We start from the raw sequence: 23345 nt of genomic DNA, 5'->3' as shown, positions 1-23345 counted from the left end.
TCCTAATAAATCCTACCCACTCAGATTGGGCAGCAAGTAAATCTGTATGTTTAGGACAAGTCAGGTTGTTGTTTTTTTTCCCCCTCTGAGTTGCAGCTTCCTAATTTATAAAATGAAGGAGTTATTCTGATGGTCTCCAAGACCACTTTGAGTTCTGAAAGTCTCTGAGTCTGATTCCTAATGAACTTGACCAGCCACAGACCAAATCAACAAGGAGAGAAGAAAGGCAAGAGTTTTCCTTTGCTGTCTTCCATGCTTTCTTTTCTTTTTCTTTCTTTTTTTTTAAATTTTATTTGACAGATCACAAGTAGGCAGAGAGGCAGGCAGAGAGAGACGAGGAAGCAGGCTCCCTGCAGAGCAGAGGACCCTGGGACCCCAGGACCCCAGGACCCTGGGATCATGACCTGAGCCGAAGGCAGAGGCTTTAACCCACTGAGCCACCCAGGTGCCCCCATGCTTTCTTTTCTATCAACCATTTCCTGCCATTGCTCTCCCTCCTTTGCTTTATTGAAAGGACTGTATATGTACAGGTGTGTGTGTTGCGGCGGAGGGGTTGGGCATGAAGATAATATTATTTTTTTTTTAAAGATTTTATTTATTTATTTGAGAGAGAGAGACAGTGAGAGAGAACATGAGCGAGGAGAAGGTCAGAGGGAGAAGCAGACTCCCCATGGAGCTGGGAGCCTGATGCGGGACTCGATCCCGGGACTCCAGGATCACGCCCTGAGCCGAAGGCAGTCGTCCAACCAACTGAGCCACCCAGGCGTCCCAATATTATTTTATTTTATGTTCAATTCTTATTTTTGCTTATGAAAAACGTGATTAAAGCAGGGTAGTTGAATTCGCTAATGAAGCGGGGTGATGTAGGGGACAGAAGGCAAAAGAGAAATCAGGCAAGAGAAAGTATTTAGTAGCGTGTCAACAAAGAAGAGATTGATGCAGGAGCAGAGGGAGAAAAACCAGGAAGCAAGAGGAAGATTAATCCAAGGGAAAGAAATGGGGTGGGGGATGTCCAAAGGGAAGGGTGGCAACGGTAGGAAATTTAACTAGACAACAGTTGAAAGTCAGATAGAATGGACAGCTACATGACAGAAGAGGGGTAACAGAAACGTAGGGGAGGGGCCAGGTGACCACCAATCAGTGGTTCGGAAGAGTATCTTTGCAGTGAAAAAGGAGATGGATGGGCACAAGAGAGGATGGAGAATTGCGTCCACAGCCCTCACCTTTCCACATGAGTGTGTGTAAGGGGGGAAGCAGAACATTCCAGTGACCGTTACATATGAAGAGATTTTCCCTCTCTGCGGTCCTCTAAATACAGCTCGTGAGATTTTATTCCAAAGTACTCAGGAGCTCCATGTTTACTGTTTGGCTCGCTTCATGGCAAACATTATTGGACGTTTACAACGAATTCTTTAAGGGTCAAAAATGCAAATTCTTACAGAAACATACCCAGAGGCAAATAATTGATGATGATTCCTTCCAAAATGTAGGCTTTCTTCTATTTTTATCTACTAAAACTTGTATGGGTACCTTTTAGGTACAGTCACCCATTTAGTAACAACCCTATGAAGTGGGTTGTTTTCATTCCCTTGTAGATAGAGATGAGGAAACCAAACAAAAGACAGGTGAAGTCACTTACTCTAGGAGGTGGTGGAAGCAGGTTTGGTCCTAGAGTCACAGTCTTTTGTACTATGTTGCCTCCTACCAACACAACTCTGTGAAGTTGTGCATTCCATCAATATCCATTGGGTAGAGGCGCCTGGGTGGCTCAGAGGGTTTAAAGCCTCTGCCTTTGGCTCCGGTCATGGTCTCAGGGTCCTGGGATCAAGCCCTGCATCAAGCTCTCTGCTCGGTGGAGAGCCTGCTTCCCCTTCTCTCTCTCTCTCTGCTTGCCTCTCTGCCCACTTGTGATCTCTCTGTCAAATAAATAAATAAAATCTTAAAAAAAAAAAATTCCCTGGGTATATGACCAAATACAGACATATAATGAATCAACACAATCCTAGATGCTTTGTTTTTATCTTTATTTTTCAGAGAGTGGCTTTTATAGTCAGAAGTATTTGAACAGGATACCTAATTTCCTTATTTAATTTCATCGTGCCATAAGTCTTTTAAGAGATGAACTGGAGTTCATCACATGCTGTTTAATGATGTCCCAGGCAATACTGATTCATTGTATCACAGTTGGTGTCTGCAACACTTTTCTTGAAATGTACGCGTGTTTGTGCATGTGTAGATGAAGACATGTACACGCATGTGTATGTACGTATATGTATGTGCACACACACATTATAAAAAGTTCATTAGAGTACTCTGTTCTGTCTATTCCATGCTTTGGGTCCTGTGCCACGCTCTCAGCCAGTTAGAATTCAAGAATTTTCCCTTACAGCCCTTTTCCCTCACGGTCCTGAATTGGGGGTTTTCTGTGGTGTATGGAATTCCCCTTGCTATGGACTGTCTTTCTTATGTTTATTTTGGTTTCTGATGACGTTTGGGACCCATCTTAGCTAAAGAAAAGTGCGCTGCAATAAAACAAAGGAAAAGGGTCCCATTCAGATGTAAAATGCAAGGGTTTTGTTTTTCTTTTGCTTTTTTCCCTTTTTCACTAGGTACTTCTGAGTTGTTTCTGGAAGGGTTATATCCCATGGGCTCACCGACAGCAGGGCGGGATGTTTTTTGTTTTTGTTTTTTCACATCCTCAATACTTGTTCCATCTGACTATGTAATTATTATATTACTCTGAAACCCAAGTTTCTTCATTTCCAAAGTTCACGTTCTCATTATGTTTAAATGATGTCCTCGTCATTCAAATTCTGAAGCCGTTTAAAGATATGTGCTTAAAAAAAAAAAAAAAAAAAACTACAAATACTGAAGCATTCCAGGGGCACCTGGCTGGCTCAGTCGGAAGAGTATGTGACTCTTGATCCTCGGGGTCATAAGTTCAAGCCCCACGTTGGGTATAGAGATTGTTTAAATAAAACTTAAGTGCTCACGTCAGCAGCACAGACACTAAAATTGGAAGGATACAGAGAAGATTAGCATGGCCCCTGTCTGAGGATGACATACAAATTCTTGACGCGTTCCATGGAAAAAAACAAACAAACAAACAGAAAAAAACAAAAAAAAAACTTAACTAAGAAAAATTCCAGACATTACCTCCTCTTATCTGATGATGAGAGAAAAACAGGGATGTGGGAAGAGAGAAGTTTGGAATATTGCACTGAGATATCAGAGAAGCAGATGTGTGTGTATCAGAGAAACAAAGAGGTTGAAGTAAAAGGGAAACAAGAGTGACGTGTAATAACAAAGGAAGATGTGTTCTCTCTAATTTTTTTTGGACATTTATTTAGTTCAGGGAGAGCTTGCGCATGCGCACATGCAAGCTGGGGGGAGGCAGAAGGAAAGAATTCCAAGCAGACTCCTTGCTGAGCATGAACCCCAGGACTTGGAGCTCAACCCCACAACGCAGAGATCACGCCCTGACCTGAAATCAAGAGTCAGATGTTTAACTGACTGAGCCACCCGGGTGCCTCAGATGTTTTCTCTTTAAAACCTGGATTGGGTGGCGCCTGGGTGGCTCAGTGGGTTAAAGCCTCTGCCTTCGGCTCAGGTCATGGTCCCAGGGTCCTGGGATCAAGCCCCGCATCGGGCTCTCTGCTCAGCCGGGAGCCTGCCTCCCTTCCTCTCTCTCTCTCTGCCTGCCTCTCTGCCTACTAGTGATCTCTCTCTGTCAGATAAATTAAAAAACGGCAAAAAAACAAAAAACCTGGATTGGGAGTGAAAGAGATAAGGGTAGAAGATGATGAAGAGGGGGCGCCTGGGTGGCTCAGTGGGTTAAAGCCTCTGCCTTCTGCTCAGGTTATGATCCCAGGGTCCCGGGATCGAGCCCCACATCGGGCTCTCTGCTCAATGGGTATCCTGCTTCCCCCTCCCTCTCTGCCTGCCTCTTTGTCTACTTGTGATCTCCTTTTGTCAGATAAATAAATAAAATCTTAAAAAAAAAAAGAAAGATGACAAAGAGGATTTTTTAGATGAGCTTATATGTATGTGTGGAATGAGGAGGGAGGCAAAACAAACTTGTAACCAGAAGCACCTTATAACCAAACGTTATGTTTTGTATTTTTTTAAGATTTTATTTATTTGACAGAGAGAGCGATCACAAGTAGGCAGAGAGGCAGGCAGAGAGAGGGGGAAGAAGGCTTCCTGCCGAGCAGAGAGCCTGATGCCGGGCTCAATCCCAGGACCCTGAGATCATGACCTGAGCCGAAGGCAGAGGCCCAACCCACTGAGCCACCCAGGTGCCCCAACATTATGTTTTATTTGCTTGATGTGCCCCAAAGGCAAGTTCTCTTGCCCATTGATCTTTGTGCTGCATTTCCTCTCCCATATGCTTGAGGGCATCCCCAATGGCCACAGAACTTGTGGAACATCGCTTTGAGAATATGACTGAGAAAGCAGAGGCAGCCAGCAACTGCGGAACATCCCTGAAACCTGGGAGGAACCAATGATTGTTGCGGGAACAGTGGCTAGGAAAAGTTACAGCCAGGCAGCCGGTTTGACATTTGGGGATTCCAAGCGCTTGGGGGAAGCCATTGTAAGAGCTGAGGGTTCCCTGCCTCGAGAAGCTCAAACAGCTATATGGTTGGCTCAGTTTTTGCTTTCATGGTGAGCACGGCATTATGCATTCACTGAAACAATTCAAAGTGTACTTATTGGGGGCCTATCACACTCCAGGCGTCCTTTCCCACGTTGTAGATACGGCGAGTGAAATGGACAAAATCTCCACCGGAACACAGCTTACCTTCCGTGGGCGGAGGCAAGAGTGAGTAAGAGAAAAGGTTAGTGTATCAGACGTAGATGCTAGGGAGAAAGACATTAAGACAGTGGGCACGGGGGCATTCTACCAAGTGTGTGTCCGGGGGAGGCTGGCTTTTAAATTTTACTTAGATGGCCAGAGGAGGGCTCCCTGAGAAGATGACTTTTGGGTAAAGACCTGAAGGAAAGAGGGAGCTAGCCATGTGGCTCGTTTTCTGCAGAGCACTCCCGGAGAGGGGAGCGCATGGGACTTGTCTGAGCAACAGTGGAGGGGTCTGCCGGGCTGCCGCAGAGGGAGCGAAGGGGAGCATGGTGGGAGATGAGGACAGAGAGAGAACGGGGTCTGTGTGTGTGACGCTGTAGGCCCATGTGTGCATCTGAGTGTCTGTGTCTGTCTCTACTGTGTGCTTATCTGCGTGATCACGTGTCTTTGTGGGTCTGTGTGTGCCCAGGCCTCTTGATGTGTTTGGGAATGAGAATGTGAGTGGGGTGTCAACAGTTCATGCAGGGCTCTGTGAATCCTAACAACTTTGGCTTTTCCTCCAACTGCAGAGAGGAGACGCCGGCCAGTTTTGTGAGAATAGGTATCTAATCTCCGTTCTGGGATCAGTCAGAACCGGGAGGTCTGTAGAGGAACGAGGGTGCCGGTTGGGAGGCGAGTGCCATAACCCTGCTGGGTGACGGCGGTGGCTTTGACCAAGAGGGTAGAATTGCAGTGGTGAGAGATGCTCAGATTTTGCATTTTGGGTCTCCTTTGAAGCTAGAACTGGTGAGATTTGCTGCTGATGGGCTGGGAAGTAGGAGCGGAAAAGTAGAAGTCAAGGAAGACATCAGGGTTTTGGCCTCAGGCACTGGCAGAGCAGATTGTTTCCTGAGAGCTTTCAGTATCACAGACCCTGAGTTCCAACGCGCAGAAGACCTCCAGGAGGAGGAGGAGCCAAGTTGGATATAGAAGTCCAGAGCTGAGGGAGAGCTTCAGGCTTAAAAAGTACGCTTTGGGGGCGCCTGGGTGGTTCAGTGGGTTAAAGCCTCAGCCTTCGGCTCAGGTCATGATCCCAGGGTCCTGGGATCGAGCCCCATGTTGGTCTCCCTGCTTATGGGGGAGTCTGCTCATCCTTCTCCCTCTACTGCCCCTCCCCCCAGCTCTTGCTCTCTCTCTCTCTCTCTCTCTCTCAAATAAAATCTTTTTAAAAAATTCTATAACAATATAGTTCTTCTATATTTATGTCTATTTTACTTTGTACTAAAATAATTAGTTTGGTATCATTTAAAAACGATGGCACACATGTTTTATAGTTCTAGAATACTGGAGTTAGAAATCACTTAAAACTTACTTAATTCAACATTTTATAGAGGAAGAAATCAGAATCCATAAGTGATTTCTTAATGTATGTTATGTATAAAGTGAATATTGCAGTACCCGTATCAATGGGAATAACATTTTGTGCATGTTCCTTTCCAAAAATAGTAAATTTGAAAAAGCATCCAAGTTTAGTGAAGAAGAAAAATTGGAATTACAAGCACGGTTTGACTACTTAGAAGTTGAAAACTGTCATATTGAATACAGGTTTTCCTCAATGATGTATCTGTGCTGATAAAATATTTACGAGTATATTGCTAGGAGGTTTTCGTTTCAAGTTAATGCAGCGTCATCTTTATAAATGACTTTTGAATAGTAACATGAAAAGAAAGGAAGTAACAATTGAATTGATGCTGATAATACAGCAGACACACCTTTTTTGTGGTTCAAAGCTATAGCTGTTTCTATGTTTGATTTAGGGTTTGTAAAGAATTAATAAAAAGATCTAAAGAACAAAGTTGATGTCATGTTTTGCCTGCCACACCTCTAGGATTTGGGACATAAATCTTTCTGACAAACAAATATGCCCTAAGTCAACTCCTTCCCCACCATGCAATTCATCCACACATGCAAGCCTATAGAGTTAACCAGTGTTTTGTTTCCCAATCAAAACTCCACATGAAAGATTATATTGTAATTTTTTGACATGTAACATAAAGCAGCCAATGAAATTTGGTTAAGTAATGTGAATGATATTCTGTCTTTTAGTTTCTAGATTTTGGATACCGTTGAGGAGAAAAGCAAATAATAAAATTCCCATTATTTTCATGTTAATTTCCAGGTGAGAGGGATAAGATCAAATAAATTAAAGCACTAATGTTATAAAGAAGACATGAACAGACATTTCTGCAAGGAAGACATCCAAATGGCCAACAGACACCTGAAGAAGTGTTCAACATCTCTCCGCATCAGGGAAATACAAATCAAAACCACAATGAGATACCACCTCACACCAGTCAGAATGGCTAAAATCAACAAGTCAGGAAATGACAGATGCTGGTGAGGATGCGGAGAAAGGGGAACCCTCCTCCACTGTTGGTGGGAATGCAAGCTGGTGCAACCACTCTGGAAAACAGTATGGAGGCTCCTCAAAAAAATTGAAAATAGAGCTACCCTATGACCCAGCAATTGCACTACTGAGTATTTACCCCAAAGTTTCAGATGTAGTGAAACAAAGGGACACCCCCCCCCAATGTTTACAGCTGCAATGTCCACAATATCCAAACAATGGAAAGATGAACTATGATGAATTATGTTCATCAATAAATGAATGGATAAAGAAGACTATATATATATATATATATATATATATATATATATGATGGAATATTATGCAGCCATAAAAAATGAAATCTTGCCATTTGCAACGACGTGGATGGAACTTGAGGTTATTATGCTAAGCTAAATAAGTCAATTAGAGAAAGATAATTATCATATGATCTTACTGATATGGGGAATTTGAGTAACAAGACAGGATCATAAGGGAAGGGAAGGAAAAATGAAACAAGATGAAACCAGAGAGGGAGACAAACCATAAGTGACTCTTAATCTCAGGAAACAAACTGAGGGTTGCTGGAGTGGAAAGGGTGGGAGGGAGGGGGTGGCGAGTGATGGACACTGGGGAGGGTATGTGCTATGGGGAGTGCTGTGAACTGTGTAAGACTGATGCATCACAGACCTGTACCCCTGAAACAAATAATACATCACATGTTAACTTAAAAAATTTAAAAAATTACTTAATTTTTAAAAAAGCACTGATGTTATAAAACTGTATATACAATACTATGGACATTTGATAAATAGTCATTGAATTTATTGGTCAAAAAGGACAACTTACAATATTGGATGGAATGTTAAGCATACTCTCATACTCTCAACTACCTGTAAATGTCTAACTTTTTATTTATTCTTTCAACTAAATAATCTTTAAACAAAGAAAAAGTCATATTCCTTCAAATTATACTCTTGCAGCAAATATGGGGCCTTAGTTTATACTTCAAATGATCAAATTAATTCTCAAATGATTGATCTTTTTGTCTCTCAAAACCCATTTGTACATACATATATAGATAATATATTCGTCATTAAAAAATTTTCCTATACAGGGTTTGGAAGCACACAATATGAAATTAAGAAAATGCAGTATGTTTTTTCATTTGTTTTGCTGTTTTTTGGTTTTGCTATTTAAAGTAATCTCTATACCCAACATGGGACTCAAACTCACAACCCCAAGATCAAGAGTCACATGCCTGGAGGGTCTGGCTGGCTCAGTCTGCAGAGCATGTGACTCTTTTTTTTTTTTTTTTTTTAAAGATTTTATTTATTTACTTGACAGAGAGAGAGAGAGAGAGATCACAAGTGATCACAAGTGGGCAGAGAGGCAGTCAAGGGGGAGGGGGAAGTAGGTTCCCTGCAGAACAGAGAGCCCAATGTGGGGCTCCATTCCAGGACCCTGAGATCATGACCTGAGCCGAAGGCAGAGGCTTAACCCACTGAGCCACCCAGATGCCCCGAGCATGTGACTCTTGATCTTGGGGTTGTAAATTCAAACCCCACGTTGGGTACAGAGATTACTTAAGAATGAAAAAATCTTGGGGCACCTGGGTGGCTCAGTCAGTTAAGCCTCTGCTTTCAGCTCAGGTCCTGAACTCAGGGTTCTGGGATTGAGCCCAGCATCTCAGGCTCCCTGCTCAATGGGGAGCCTACTTCTCCCTCCCCCATACCTCTCCCCCTAGCTGGTGCTCTCTCTCTCTCTCTCTCTCTCTCTCACTCTCAAATAAATAAAATCTTCTTTAAAAATTTAAAAATCTTGGGGTGGCTGGGTGGCTCAGTGGGTTTGCCTCTGCCTTTGGCTGAGGTCATAATCTCAGGGTCCTGGGATCAAGCCCCACATCGGGCTCTCTGCTCAGTAGAGAGCTGCTTCCCCCTTTCTCTCTGCCTACTTGTGACCTCTGTCAAGTAAATAAATAACATCTTAAAAAAATTTTTTAAATCTTGAAAAAGAAGAGTTGCATGCTCTACTAACTGAGCCCCCAACGTACCCTTGCTTTGCTCCATTTGCAAGCTGAGTTAACTACCTGTAGTGTAGTAGGAATTGCCACTTGACAACGACCCACAGATCAGAATCACCACTTTCTTGTATCCTTGTTCCCAACACCCAATTAATTTGGACTTTCACGACACTTGGTTTTACTGGTTTAGGGAAAACCAAGCTCAGCTCTAAGGAGCATACATCTCCACAATCCTCCCCAGGTGAAATGGCACTCACTCACCACCTGGGAAGCTCTGGCTGACTCTCAAGTCTCAGCGCAGGAGACTTCTCAAAAGGGTGGATACTAGACCCTCATATACATATGCTACTGCTTGCTTAACCTAACCAGTGAACAGATGTGTATGGGGGTCCTTAGGAATTATGGTTTCTAAAAAAAAACAAAAAAACAAAAAAAACAAAAAAACAAAAAAAAATATAGTTATGATTATGACTCTTTACAACTTTTTTTCATTATTTACTAAATATAACATGCATACTTCTAGGAGTACAGTATTTTATTTCAGGCCAAGTAGGGCCAAAGATGAACCACATTTGTGACTACATTTTATTTTATCTTTTAAAGATTTTATTTATTTATTTGCCAGAGAGAGAGCACAAGCAGGGAGAGCAGCAGGCAGAGGGAGAAGCAGGCTCCTTGCTGAGCAGGGAGCCTGATATGGGACTTGATCCCAGGACCCTGAGGTCATGACCTGAGTTGATGGTAGACACTTAAACGACTGAGACATCCAGGCATCCCTGTGACCACATTTTAAAACTAACTTTTAAAGCACATACATTCATATTCTAAATCAAATAATCCTTGCGTAGATGAAATAATGGAGCTGAAACACAATCACATCTTCCTCCTGCTGAATTCCCATGATTGTAAAGTAGCAAACATAGAGTATCATTCTTACATATGAAAAACAGAAAGTCAGTGCAGTGTTGGAAATTTTTTGGTCATGTTTTGTTTTTTTGTCATCAAACTTGGGTGCGAGGTATGGAAGTAGCCTAGGAGTGGCATTTCAAGGACCTGGCCCCCAGTACCAGCTGTTACTACTTTGTTAATTTACGTTTACTTTGGCCCATTGTGAATGGGTTGAAGAGACTCTGTAGAATTGTTCCTGGCTCTACACATAGAAGGAGGAAATAAAAAATTCAAGAGGAGGATATTGTTTCCTCCTCCCCTTCAAACAGTGTTGGCAAAGGGGAAACAGGAAGGAACCGGAGAGGCAAAAAGAAAGAGGGATAGGAGAGAAAGGAAGGTTCAAACGGAACCCAAGTGACTGGAGTGTAATGTGGTCCATCCACATCGGGAACCTGCAGGTGAGTTAGAAACACCAAGAAATCCCCCTCACCACCCCCAGAGATTTACTCTTCATTCTCCAATTTTGCTTACCTTTTGCTCATCCCTACCCCAGCTGCCCCACTCCCTCCTACTCATGGCCACTAGCTTATATTTGCCTCTTTTAATTGGAAGCAAAGAACAGTAGTCAACAGCCCCATCATTCCAAACTCTTCCCTGTCCCAGATGTTAGGAAGGAGAGACAGAGCGCGTTTTCAGTTTTATGGGCAAACAACCCAATTCCCTTAGATCTGTGCTGGGTATTCGTGTCCGTGTTTATTCTCGCGGCTGGAATTAAGCAACCTGCGGAAGGTCCCACAGCAGATTACTGCTGCAACCAGGTTTATCATGGACAGCTGCTGAGTTCCCACTGTGAGGGCGGGGCCAGAGGGCCACGGGCCGTTCCAATGGGTGTTCCAAATCCCACACTTGTCAACGGCAAGGAGCTTCCTATGCCCATGGTTGTGAACAAACCTTATTAAACATAACATTCAAAAGAGCCCAAGTGGGGCGCCTGGGTGACTCAGTGGGTTAAGCATCTGCTCTTGGCTCAGGTCATGATCCCGGGATCCTGGGATCGAGTCCTACATTTTCTCCCTCTGCCTCTCTCTCTCTCATGAATAAATAAACTTAAAAGAATCTTAAAAAAAAAAAAAAAAAGTCTAGGTGCCAAAACCTCTAAACTTCACTTTTTTTTTTAAGATTTTATTTATTTATTTGAGAGAGAGAAAACCTTCAACGTTTAGAAGGACTGCATATCACTTTCAGTTCTAAATAAAAAGAGTCATAGGTAGTAAACTGATATTGTTAGTGTCTACGGAAAGCAATATTCCAACAAACACAAAGTCTAACTTGATTACTCACACTCTTAAGTTATGGTTGATGATGTTTTTACAGGTAACAAAGGGAGCCAACTTTAAGAATTAATATAATTTCTCACGCAGAAGCACTAGCCAGCACCTAATTTTTGTTTAGCTTTTTCTGATATTTTCAAATATGCCACGTGTTTCCCATCTAATCCAGACTAACAACTAAGAGGTACTCTCTCGTAACTTAATATGTATCCTGCTGGATTTCAGTGGTAGACAATTCTTAAAGATAAATGTTTGTTAAAAAATCAAGATTATCCTTTGAAAGCTGAATAAGAACCAAAAGAATCATAAACACTTGAGCTCAAAACAATGAGCACCTTATTTTCACGGTTTTCCTTAAAAAAAAAAAAAAAGGAATATGCAAGTGTTGTTATGATAATATACTGGAAAATAGAAAATATAACATCAATAAGAAATTAAGCTGTCTCGTGGTTAGCCTTATTGCCCATTTCCCTTTATGTATTATTAAAGTCCTTGTCTAATGCGATAGCTTTCTTCCGGCTACATGTTTCTGACTGAAATTTTTCAAAACTTTTATAAAATCAGATCCATTTTCTAAACTAATTGATTTCATTATGAGTTTTATACCAGTGAATGTGGCAAGTCTTTAAGAGTCATGTATCGTGGGACGCCTGGGTTGGCTCAGTGGGTTAAAGCCTCTGCCTTCGGCTCAGGTCATGATCCCTGGGTCCTGGGATCGAGCCCCTCATTGGGCTCTCTGCTCAGCAGGGAGCCTGCTTCCCCCTCTCTCTCTGCCTGCCTCTCTGCCTACTTGTGATCTCTGTCTGTCAAATAAATAAATAAAATCTTTAAAAAAATGTGAACAATTCCAGCTGTGATCAAAACAAGACAAAAAACCCAGATTCACTATTAACCGCCCACAAACAAGGTCTGAACTGTATTACTTCACTAATTGTTCTTTGAGCCGGGGTAGAATGGAAATACACCCTAAAATTAGAAGATTGTAAACAAACTGGGTTTTTTAAATTCCATTGAATGTTTAATTTTAAAATGCCTATCTTGATTTGATTTGGCTACCCAAAATAGAAAAATGTTGGCTCCAACTTAGTTTGGCTCTTTTCTGAAACTGCTCTTGAAGATGCCAAAGGTTCTTAATTAGCACTCACACAATGGGACTTAATTCATATGCATATGCCACAGAAATAATGTTTCTGCATTAAATTACAGCAGCTGTGAAATTTAAATACTACTAGGAGCCAGCAAATTTTGTGAAGTAAGGCACTATATTTCATGAGAAATTTGCGCCCTCTTTTGGATAACAATTGTCAAGACATTTCAGTGTGAACTTTAAAAAAATGTAGTCGATGGCTCAAAAATAAATGCAGTTTTGTTTTAAAGACCGTGGGAAAGAAGGCAAAAGAACAGATGTTAGAGGCATGGTAAAGATAATACTAGCGAGCGGCAAAGCAAAGATTTTGCCACTGAGAGGCAAAAAAGGGCCATACGAAGGACCCAGCGTTAGGAATCTACAGTTTCCTTTTAAATCAAAATCTGTTTGGGATTTTTGCCCAATGTTAGATTATAAAGTAGTGCTTCTTAGGAACAGTCTTCTCTAGACAACAGTAGTAAGCACTTATCTTCCTCCTGAGACTGTAATTTTTGTAGGGGTAGGGACAAATCGTCCCTTGGGTGAACTTTCTGCCTGGATGAAGGAAATCTCAGAAGAGTTGTTCCTTTCCAATTTAGGGAACTACAAAAATATCTTTAAAGATACCTTGGGGGGACATTTTGAAAATTTTCTTCTTTTTTCTTTTTCAACCAAACATCTCGATAGAGTTGTCTGTCATCGTGACCTCTCTCTCCGCCATCCCGTTGACTTCAAAGCCAATGCAGGGTGCCTGGGTGGCTCAGTGGGTTGAGCCACTGCCTTCGGCTCAGGTCATGATCTCAGTGTCCTGGGATCGGGTCCCGCATCAGGCTCTCTGCTCAGCGGGGAGCCTGCTTCCCTCTCTCTCTCTCTGCCTGCCTCTCTGTCTACTTGTGATCTCTCTCTGTCAAATAAATAAAAAAAATCTTTAAAAAAAAAAAAAAAAGCCAATGCAATGCAGTCTCCTCCCCTTTCTCTCTCCAGTGAAACACCACCAGCCAAGGTGCCATGTGGTTTCATACAAAGGGATTTAGTAGATATTTCCCATTCCTTCTGTTGCCTGACCTTTCTGCACCTTCTGATGGTTGACCAGTTCTCCTTTGTGAACTACTTTCTTCTTTTGGTCTCTATGACCCTGTTCTCACTTCTGTCTCTCTGCCTGTCCCAGGTTCTTTCTCTCCTGCTTATCACGTGGCATCTCCAGCATTTTGTGCTTGCCACTTACTCCTTTTCACATCACACCCTTTCCCTAGGCGAACTAGTAGCTCCAGAATGGAATTCCCTTACCCAGCCCCAATTCCCAGGCCCTGCTCGATACCTCCTTTCTCTTGGGGAGCACCTTGGTACTGCACACTTACTATGTCCAAAATCAAATGCTCATCTTCACTTCCTCTTTCCTCGGCTCCCTAGCCCCTCCTTCTTCCTTCTATATCCTCCATCCTGGCTGATGGAATATCTCTTTGTCTACCCACTCTACCAGCAAGTCACGAGTCATTATTTTTTTTAAAGATTTATTTATTTTAGGGTGGGGAGGGGCAGAGGGAGAGAGCGAGACTCCTGAGCAGACTCCACAATGAGTGTGGAGCCTGACGGGGACTCGATCTCACAATCCTGAGAACAGGACCTGAGCTGAAACCGAGAACAAGATGCTTAAGCAACTGAGGCACTCAGGTGCTCCAGTCATGACTCATTGTGAATCACATTGGACCCTTCACATCTCTGTACTCCACGTCACCCCATCTGGCTGACTCTAGTCCTAAACCATCTCTTGAATCATTCTCACCTCTCCTGCCCCCAAGACTCTTCCTGATTGAGGCCTTCTTTTCTTCCACTCTCACAATGGCCTCGTAACTGGTCTCCCCCTCTCTCGCCTTGCCCCTCTAGGCCATCCACCATAGGACTCCCCAGGTGATTTCCTAAAAGATGAATCTGATTGTTTCTCTTGTAAAGCCCTCTACTTGTTCTCCAGCACCCAGAGTGTGAAACCCATGAATTTCATCATGACATACAACATACCCCGGGATCTGCTGCCCATCTTCTGCCACACCTGACTTTTGGAATACTCTGTTGGGATCATACCAAAGCCGCATCACAGTGTTCCCCTGCCCAGATTGTCTTTTTTCCTCAATCTGTCTGGAGAATTGCTTTTCATTAACTTTTTAAACAAAAGTCGTTCCTCCTCCAGCAGGCCAGGTGAGAGAGCTACTCTCTGTTCTTCTTGGTGGCCTGCTTCCACTGTTGCATCTACTACACAGAATTGGAGTTTTCACCTATTTTCCACTGGACTGTGAGCTCTTTGTGAGTAAACATAGAATCTGATTTATCCTCACTGTGGTTTTTAGTATAACCATATTGACTACCACTCATTGAATGCCAGGAGGAAAAAAAAAAAAAAGAAACAAGGCTTAGAGATATTAAATGAATTGCTCGAAGCCACGTACCCAGTGAGTTGCAGAGTTGTGGCTTAATCCTGGGGTTTTTAGGTCTGAAGTCTGTGTTCTTTTAAAATAATGCGCTGCCAGTTGGAGGTTTCCTGGTAACATTGCTCATACCAATAATAAGTACTGTAATTATTACTGTGAATCAAGAATTCTTCTAAATGCTTTATATAATAATCAGTTTCTAAAGAATACAGAATTGATTTCATTTCAATTCTTTAACAGTTTGATATATATATGTATATATATATATATATAGTTATTTTTTAAGAGACTTACTAGAGACATTCATAAATTTGACAATATAGCTAAACAGGTAGACCAGATGACCCAAAATCTCCTTTCCAACCCAAGATTCTATAATTCTACAAACATTTTCCTTCTTTTTACTTAGAAAAAATCTTTCATAAATTTATTTTATTAACAAGCTATCCTGGCAGTAGTTTATGTGGTTATAGCAATATGGGTTTTTTTTTCTTTCCTATTGAGAGTGGAAAAAAACAAATGAACAATCTAACAGTTTCTATGTGTTTTCCTGTGTTACCTCTTACACAACAGATGCTGTGAATTGCTGGGGATATGAATGGAATTAAAAAGGAAACACAGTTTACGTGTCATTGAGTTTAAAATCTAGTAGAGATTACCCATTATTCAAATGATCCCTCCAGTGACCATATAATTATGAACTGAATGCCATGCTCACGAAAAAGAACTACTGTACTCTGAAGCTATATAACAAAGAAGCTGATCTGTGCTCCGTGTCAGGGAGAATGTCTCTGAGGAAGGAAGCTGAGACTGGGGCTTGCTGAATGAGGGGGATACTCAGGCATGTGGAAGGGGGAAAGGCTTGCAGACACAGCCAGCAGACTGTGTAGGGACCTGTAGTAGGAGGGAATTAGAGGGAAGTGAGTGTGGAGGGAGGCATCACAATGGGGCTAGTCATCAGCACGGCTGGGCCCTGGATATTTATCCTTCACTTGGATTGCCTATAGACCTGAACTTTTCTCCATTTGTTGGAGCTGCCCAAAGACAGTATGGCCCCTACAGGTAAGACCTAGGTCTTCCACGTCTTTGTATCTCACAGGGTGCACAGATCATGAGTGCTCAATGAATACTTCTTTTTTTTTTTTTTTTTTTTTGACCTAAGTCTCTCTTCTTCTTCTTCTTTTTTTTTTTTTAAGATTTTATTTATTTATTTGACAGACAGAGATCACAAGTAGGCAGAGAGACAGGCAGAGAGAGAGGGGGAAGCAGGCTCCCTGCGGAGCAGAGAGCCAGATGTGGGGCTCTATCCCAGGACTCTGGGATCATGACCTGAGCTGAAGGCAGAGGCTTTAACCCACTGAGCCACCCAGGCACCCCAAGGCTCTTCCCTTCTACCTTATACCTCTGTACCCGGAAGACACTCAAAAGTACCAACCTGATTTATTTTTTAATGGATTGAACAAACTAAAAATAATCCCAGCAGACAACAACTCTGAAAAATAGTGTTAGGAAAATGGTGTATCTAAAGATCACTGGAAGACCAACTCTTTCTCTTAATGTCTTCCTTTTTCTCCACATTTTCTTATGAAAAGGTATAAATATAGAGCAATGTTGCAAGAATTTTATAGTGAACACCCTTTGCTATGAATTGAATTGTGTCCCCATCTAAAATTTATTTTAAAGCTTTCACCTTCAATGTGACTATATTTGGAGAAAGGGCTTTTAGGTGGTAATAAAGGTTAAAAGGGGTCATAAAAGTGGGTCCTAATCTGATGGAATTGGTGGCCTTAAAAGAAGATGAAGAGTGACTTCTCTCTCTTTTATGTAAGCACACAGTGAGACGGTGGCCATCTGCAACCCAAGGAGAGAACTCACAGACACTGATCATGCTGGCTCCTGATCTTGGACTTCCAGTCTCCAGAGTGGTGAGAAAATAAATTTTGGATACTTAAGTCATCTGGTGTATGGAATTTTGTTATAGCAGCACAAGCTGACTCATATATCTGTATATTGCACCCACCATCTAGAGTCTACCATTAATATTTTACTTGCTCCTCTCCCTTTGGTTATTGCTTTTTGTGACCTATTCGAAACAACTTTGCCAACCTCCAAGTTATGAAAATATACCCCATAACTTCCACTAAAGCTTTATGATTTTAGCTGTTATATTTAAGCTGATGATGTACCTCTAATTAATGTTGTGTTTGGTGAGAGTTAGGGATCAGGGCTCATTTTTTCATAGACTCTGAGGTATTTTGCACCATTTGTATAAATTCCCCTTAAATTGCATTGGTGCCTTTGCTGGATATACACTTGTGTACGTGCAGGTCCATCTATCAGGACAAAAAATATGTCAGTAGGTCAGTACAGAGCAATTGACATCCAGAAGTTTGTTTGTTTGTTTCTTTTTTTAAAGATGTATCCATTTATTTGAGAGAGAGAGAGAGAAGGCACAAGGAGGGAGAGGGGGAAGCAGACCCCCTGCTGAACAGAGAGCCCAACACCAACACCAGGCTTGATCCCATGACCCTGGGATCATGACCTGAGCTGAAGACAGATGCCTAACTGAATGAGCCACCCAGGGGCCCCTAGAAGTTTCTTTCTTGAAGATCATCTCCTTATTTAACCTTTACACATCCTACTCTGGATGAGACTTTCATAAGGAGGATATAATGGGATATAATGGGTTCTAATAGCCCATTAGGAAAAAGGAGAACTTGTAACTTTAAAGTATCAATCAACTTCTCTCTCTTTCAAGGATTTTACATTTATCTTGTTAACTGAATAAATTGTATTCCTTATTTGAACATGAAGGGGGCCTCAAAAGTGCAAAATAAAGAGCTATGTTACTGCTATTATATCCCAATTTGAAGTTCACCATTTTTTAAATAAAGAGAACCCATTTCCTGTTAATGGAGTCTAAAGTGGCTGAATGGCAAGAGGTATTTTAGGGACTTTAGAACATGAACTTAGATTAATGATTTCCTTCCTTCCTGCTTTCCTTCCTTCATTTATTTATTTCATAAAGAAAGAGAAATATGAAAGAGAAGAAGAAAAGAAAACCATTTATGGAGGCAAATGTTAACTAGATTTGTAGTGATAATTTCACCCTTGAATAATGCTGGAGTTAGGGTTTCCAATGCCTGTGCAGTCAAAAATATGTTTCCAACTTTTGATCCCTGAAAAACTTCACAGCCTACTGTTGTACTTATTGATAACAAAACAGTCGATTAACACATATTTTGTATGTTATGTATATTATATACCACATTCTTATAAAATAAGCTAGAGAAATGAAAACGTTGTTAAGAGAATCATAAGGGGGATGCCTGGATGGGTCAGTTGGTTAAGCATACAACTCTTGATTTCCACTCAGGTCGTGAGGTCAGCGGGATCCTGGGATCAAGCTCTGAGTCAGGCTCTACCCTCAGCATGGAGTCCGCTTGAGTTTCTCTCCTCTGCCGCATCCCTGCCCTGCCACTGGCTCAGGTCGATCACTTGATACTGCTTCTAATTCTAATTCTTTCTAATTCTATCTATCTACCTAGATAAGATATAGATAGATAGATAGATAAGATATAGATAGACATATAGATTATATATATGCAAGATCTATTTTAGATAGATAAAATCTTATCTATCTTAGATAGATCTTATCTATCTAGATGGATAGATATCTTAAAGAGAGAGAGAGAATCATAAGGGAGAGAAAATACATTGACAGTACTATATTGTATTTATTGAAAAAATCCTACCTATTTATGGACCTGCACAGTTTAAACTCCTGTTGTTCAAGGGTCAACTGCACATACACATATTGAATTATTACATTGTACACCTGAAACTCTCACAATGTTCATGTCAACTACAACTGAGTGAAAAAAGAAGCAAGAAAGAAAAAAAGAAAGAAGAAAGAAGTCATTTTTAGACTGTTTTTATGACGATAAGATGTTGTCAAGATTAGTGAATTTCAGGGAAACACTTCAGTAAAAACAGACAGTCAAAACATCTATGGTGTGGGCTAGCTGACAAACACAAGGTGTTTTCCTTGAGCATCTGTGAAGCCGGTGTTCCTCTCGGTGGACAAGCCGACAACCAGTGTATCAACATTCTCCTTTGTGTGATTTGGTGTTTGGTCTGTGCGCTTCATGAAGGTAGCGAGAGAGAAAACTGCTGCTGTAGACCAAATCCACCCGAGCAGGTGAGAGGAACAATGGGTGTCAGTCTTCTTCGTAGCCTCCCCTGAGCTTGCCAACCCCGGGCGAATTTGCCTGCTCCCGGTAATTCAATACCTTCTCTCCTTCCGGTAGGGATCGTCCGGACACTTACTGCCCGCCTTGAGTCTTTGTCCCACGCCACTCATCAATGTTGTGGTTTTAGCACAAAGAATTTTAACATCCTTCACATCCCAAAATAAACAGCAGCTCTGGAAATGTCATAGGGATGTCACGGCACAGGAAATGGATTTAAATAATTCATGGGGCATCGTGGAAACTTTCTGATGCTCTCTCTTCCCTCTGGTTTCAAGAATAAACAAGTATGAGTGTTTGGAAATGTGAGCAGAGTAACGATCTTTCTTTCTAGTTGGTGTCAGTGTAAGTTAAATATCATTATACGAATGTGGCCTGGTGTTTCAGTTCATGAAGTTTATATACTCTGAGAATCTTTTTTTTTTTTTAAGTTAAGTATAACAAACTCAGTGTTTCAAATACTAAAGTGACTTTCCATAACACTTATATTGGGTTTGACTTGCTCTAGGACAATTTACAATGGTTTCTTTACCGTAATTATTAGAAGCAGTATCAAGTGATCGGATATATAAGAAGTTAGTTTTGAGGGAGAGCAATCTTTGCTAAACCAAGAAACCATAATGTTAAACAAAAAAATAGAAAAATATCAAATGTATCCGTTATTTGTATATCAGCCCTGAGTACAACCAGGGGTTTTGGCACACTTCATGCAGAGAAGTGGAGAAAGAAAAAAGCCTAGCAGTGTCCTACAAAAGACTTTTGGGGAATGGAAAAGGACCACTCGCGCATGAATGCCGCCTCATGAAGCCAAAAATAATAAGAGTTACAGGAAAGCCAGGTGACTAAATCATTCAAGCCTGGGGGCAGGCTCACCTAAAAGCTAAGAACTCTATGCGAAGGACTAGTTCCCTATGCCCTTGACAAAATAAAAAAAATAACATGTTAATAAGGCTAATGGTTCTTAACAATTCCTTTCAAGTTCTGTTTTCTATGTAACGTGGCACATTCTTTGGAAAGAGGCGTGTTTATTCACTTCAATTAGTTGGAAAACTTGCTTGCCATGGGAGAAATATTTCAGGAGCTCTGATGAAAACGTTCCTAATCACTGGAAAAGAAAGTACTCCTGACTTACCAGGAGAAGAAATAAATCCATACCCAAAGCAAGAAGAGATTGCAATAGCATCAGTTGAATGTTCTTCTCCTGATTATTTTTACTATTTTTCGATTTAGAAACCTACAGATAATAGCATGGATTTATATGATCATAGTCACACAAAGATATATGTTAGAAAAAACTAGGTGTGGACAGGCATATCTCACTGACCCAACCAGTTTCACATTCAAGGTGTGGGGGGGAGGGCAGGAAACTTTGTTTCCAGCTTTGTTTCAAAAAGAAACAAAACATCCATTGGCCATCAATCAACCATGTATGTTGGCACCTTTTCTAATTCTCTGTAAACAATCAATTCATGCTATGTTCAAGCTCTAGAGATCAGTGTGTGTGGTGTCTTAATGACCCAGCTAATTCCCCTCTTGAACTCAGAGTTACCAACTTCTTGAATGAACCTTTTTTCCTCTTGCCAACTACCCATTTAATAAAATGGCCCATGAACGCAGTTAAGTCTCATTGACTGATTTTTGCTATGGTGTCTGTTCTTGTTTCTGCTGCCATGAGTCTCCACACTGGACTGGTGGGGAGATGCTCCCTTTCCCTAGAGTTGGTGTCACTCAATTTGGGTATCAGTTCTTTGGGAGAAGCAAGTCCTCATTTTTATTTCTATTTGATCTTACTCATTGCCAGTATCTTATCTGAAGTTAATTTTTTAGCAGGTAGTGCATTCATCTAGCTCTTGGCTTCCTTTAGCTGGTAACTTTTTTTTTTTTTAATTTTTGCTCATACTGTATGTGTAAACCAAGAAATACTAGACACCAAAATGTGTGACTCATTTGCATATAATGATATTTGAGAGAAACGGTCACACAGGGGGGGAGAAAAAAGATTTTGAACAAAGTATGCAAATAAGTTCTTCATGGACCCTTCAAACACACTTTTGTTTTATTTTAAAGATTTTATTTATTTATTTATTTGACACAGAGAGAGGGATCACAAGGAGGCAGAGGCAGGGAGAGTGGGGAAGCAGGTTCCCCACTGAGATACGGGGCTCAATCCCAGGTCCCTGAGATCATGACCTGAGCCAAAGGCAGAAGCTTAACCCACTGAGCCACCCAGGTGCCCCTCAAACACACTTTGAGATCACAGGACTTGATCACAGAATCTGAAAATCTCCATGTTGCTGCTGAATCTAGAAGTCAGTCTTTCAGCACACATTCACTTCGACTCCAGTTGATGAGCACAGAACTTTCCCTTACGAATACCCGTTCCTCTTAGAGTGAATGGCTATAATTGCTACTGGATTAAGATGTCCTTTGCCTTTGGAAACGCAGAATTGCACACAGCCATATGGTGATAGACACTGACCACAGACTGGCCATGTTACCTCAGTGCTTGAAACGAGAAGATAGACTTTTGGGTACACATATGATAGACAGGCATATTTACATTTATCTCCTCCTGAAACTCCACTAAATAAGTTAGTAAATAAGTTACTAAATAAGTACTAAATAAGTTACACAAATAAGTTAGTAAACGGGGGCGCCTCAGTGGCTCAGCTGGTTAAGTGTCCAACTGTAGGTTTCAGTTCAGGTCATGATCTCAGGGTTGTGAGATCAATCCCCATGTCAAGCTCCATGCTCAGCACACAGCCTGACTGAGATTCTTTCTCCCTAATCCCACGGCTCTTTCCAGCCCTGGCTCCACCTTATGTTGCACCAGGAGGGGAATTTCATGAGCGTATGTGGGTGGGTTTCTCCGGCTTCAGGAGGACACCCTAAGGGCTGTCCAGGTCCTAGAAGTGGGTTTGAAGCCATTTGGGCAGGGAATTTCAGGATCCTGATACCCAGTTTGTAGTCTAGAGAGGGAGAGATAGCTCTGAGTGACCTATCCTGTTGACTCAGCAGACTCCAGTCCATGGGAAAGGGGCACAATCCACAGAAAACCTTAAATTGGGGTCCATGGCAGAGACCCTTGAGTCTGAGGAATATACTTGTTCCTATGTCATGTTCGTTAATTTAAAGATTCAATATTATAAAGATGGGAATTTCTTCCAATTGTTTCATAAATTCAATGCTATCTCCAATAAAAATTCCGACAGGTTGTTGTGGAACCTGACAAGTTGATTCTAAAATGCATATGATAACACAGAAGTCCAAAACGATCGGGATACTCTTTTTTTTTTTTTAATGTTTTATTTATTTGAACAGAGAGAGAGAGAGAGATCACAAGCAGGCAGAGAGAGGAAGGGAAGCAGGCTCCCTGCTGAGCAGAGAGCCCGATGCAGGGCTCGATCCCAGGACCCTGGGATCATGACCTGAGCCGAAGGCAGAGGCTTTAACCCACTGAGCCACCCAGGCACCCCACAGCCAGGATACTCTTAAAGAAGCCCCAAGCTGGGACTCCTTACTCTACGAGGTAACAATATTCATTACAAATACACAGGAATTAGCACAGAGTGGTATTAGACAAATAGTCCAATAGGAAGGAATGCAGAGCCTAAAAACAGTCCTGCACAGAGAAAGATAGATGGATATGATGGGGGGAACAAAGGCAAAATAAAATAAAATAAAATAAAATAAAATGTCTTTTTTTTAATAAAATTTTTTTAAAGATTTTATTTATTTATTTGACAGAGAGAAATCACAAGTAGACAGAGAGGCAGGCAGAGAGAGAGAGGGGGGAAGCAGACTCCCTGCTGAGCAGAGAGCCCGATGCGGGACTCGATCCCAGGACCCTGAGATCATGACCTGAGCCAAAGGCAGCGGCTTAACCCACTGAGCCACCCAGGTGCCCCAGTAAAATTTTTTATAAAAACTTTTTATAAACTTTTAAAAAAGATTTTGTTTATTTATTTGACAGAGATCAGAAGTAGGCAGAGAGGCAGGCAGAGAGAGGGGGGAAGCAGGCTCCCCACTGAGCAGAGAGCCTGATACGGGGTTCAATCCCAGGACCCTGAGATCATGACTTGAGCTGAAGGCAGAGGCTTTAACCCACTGAGCCACTCAGGTGCCCCCAAATTAAATGTCT

General features: G+C 41.6%; 1 protein-coding gene and 1 non-coding gene across 3 annotated transcripts in view; one reads left to right on the top strand and one right to left on the bottom strand.

The window, feature by feature from the left end:
* The window catches only part of CLDN10 (claudin 10), a 117751-nt gene that overhangs the window by 31862 nt on the left and 62544 nt on the right, over positions 1–23345 (bottom strand). The window lies entirely within an intron of this gene.
* On the top strand, positions 2986–3092 carry LOC122908044. The gene has a single exon (XR_006384848.1). It is a non-coding gene; the product is annotated as a U6 spliceosomal RNA (small nuclear RNA).

Source organism: Neovison vison, chromosome 5, assembly GCF_020171115.1.
Source record: "Neovison vison isolate M4711 chromosome 5, ASM_NN_V1, whole genome shotgun sequence".
NCBI classification, from domain to species: Eukaryota; Metazoa; Chordata; class Mammalia; order Carnivora; family Mustelidae; genus Neogale; species Neogale vison.
The sequence above is the reverse complement of the archived record's forward strand: the minus strand, read 5'-3'. Positions and strand labels throughout refer to the sequence as shown.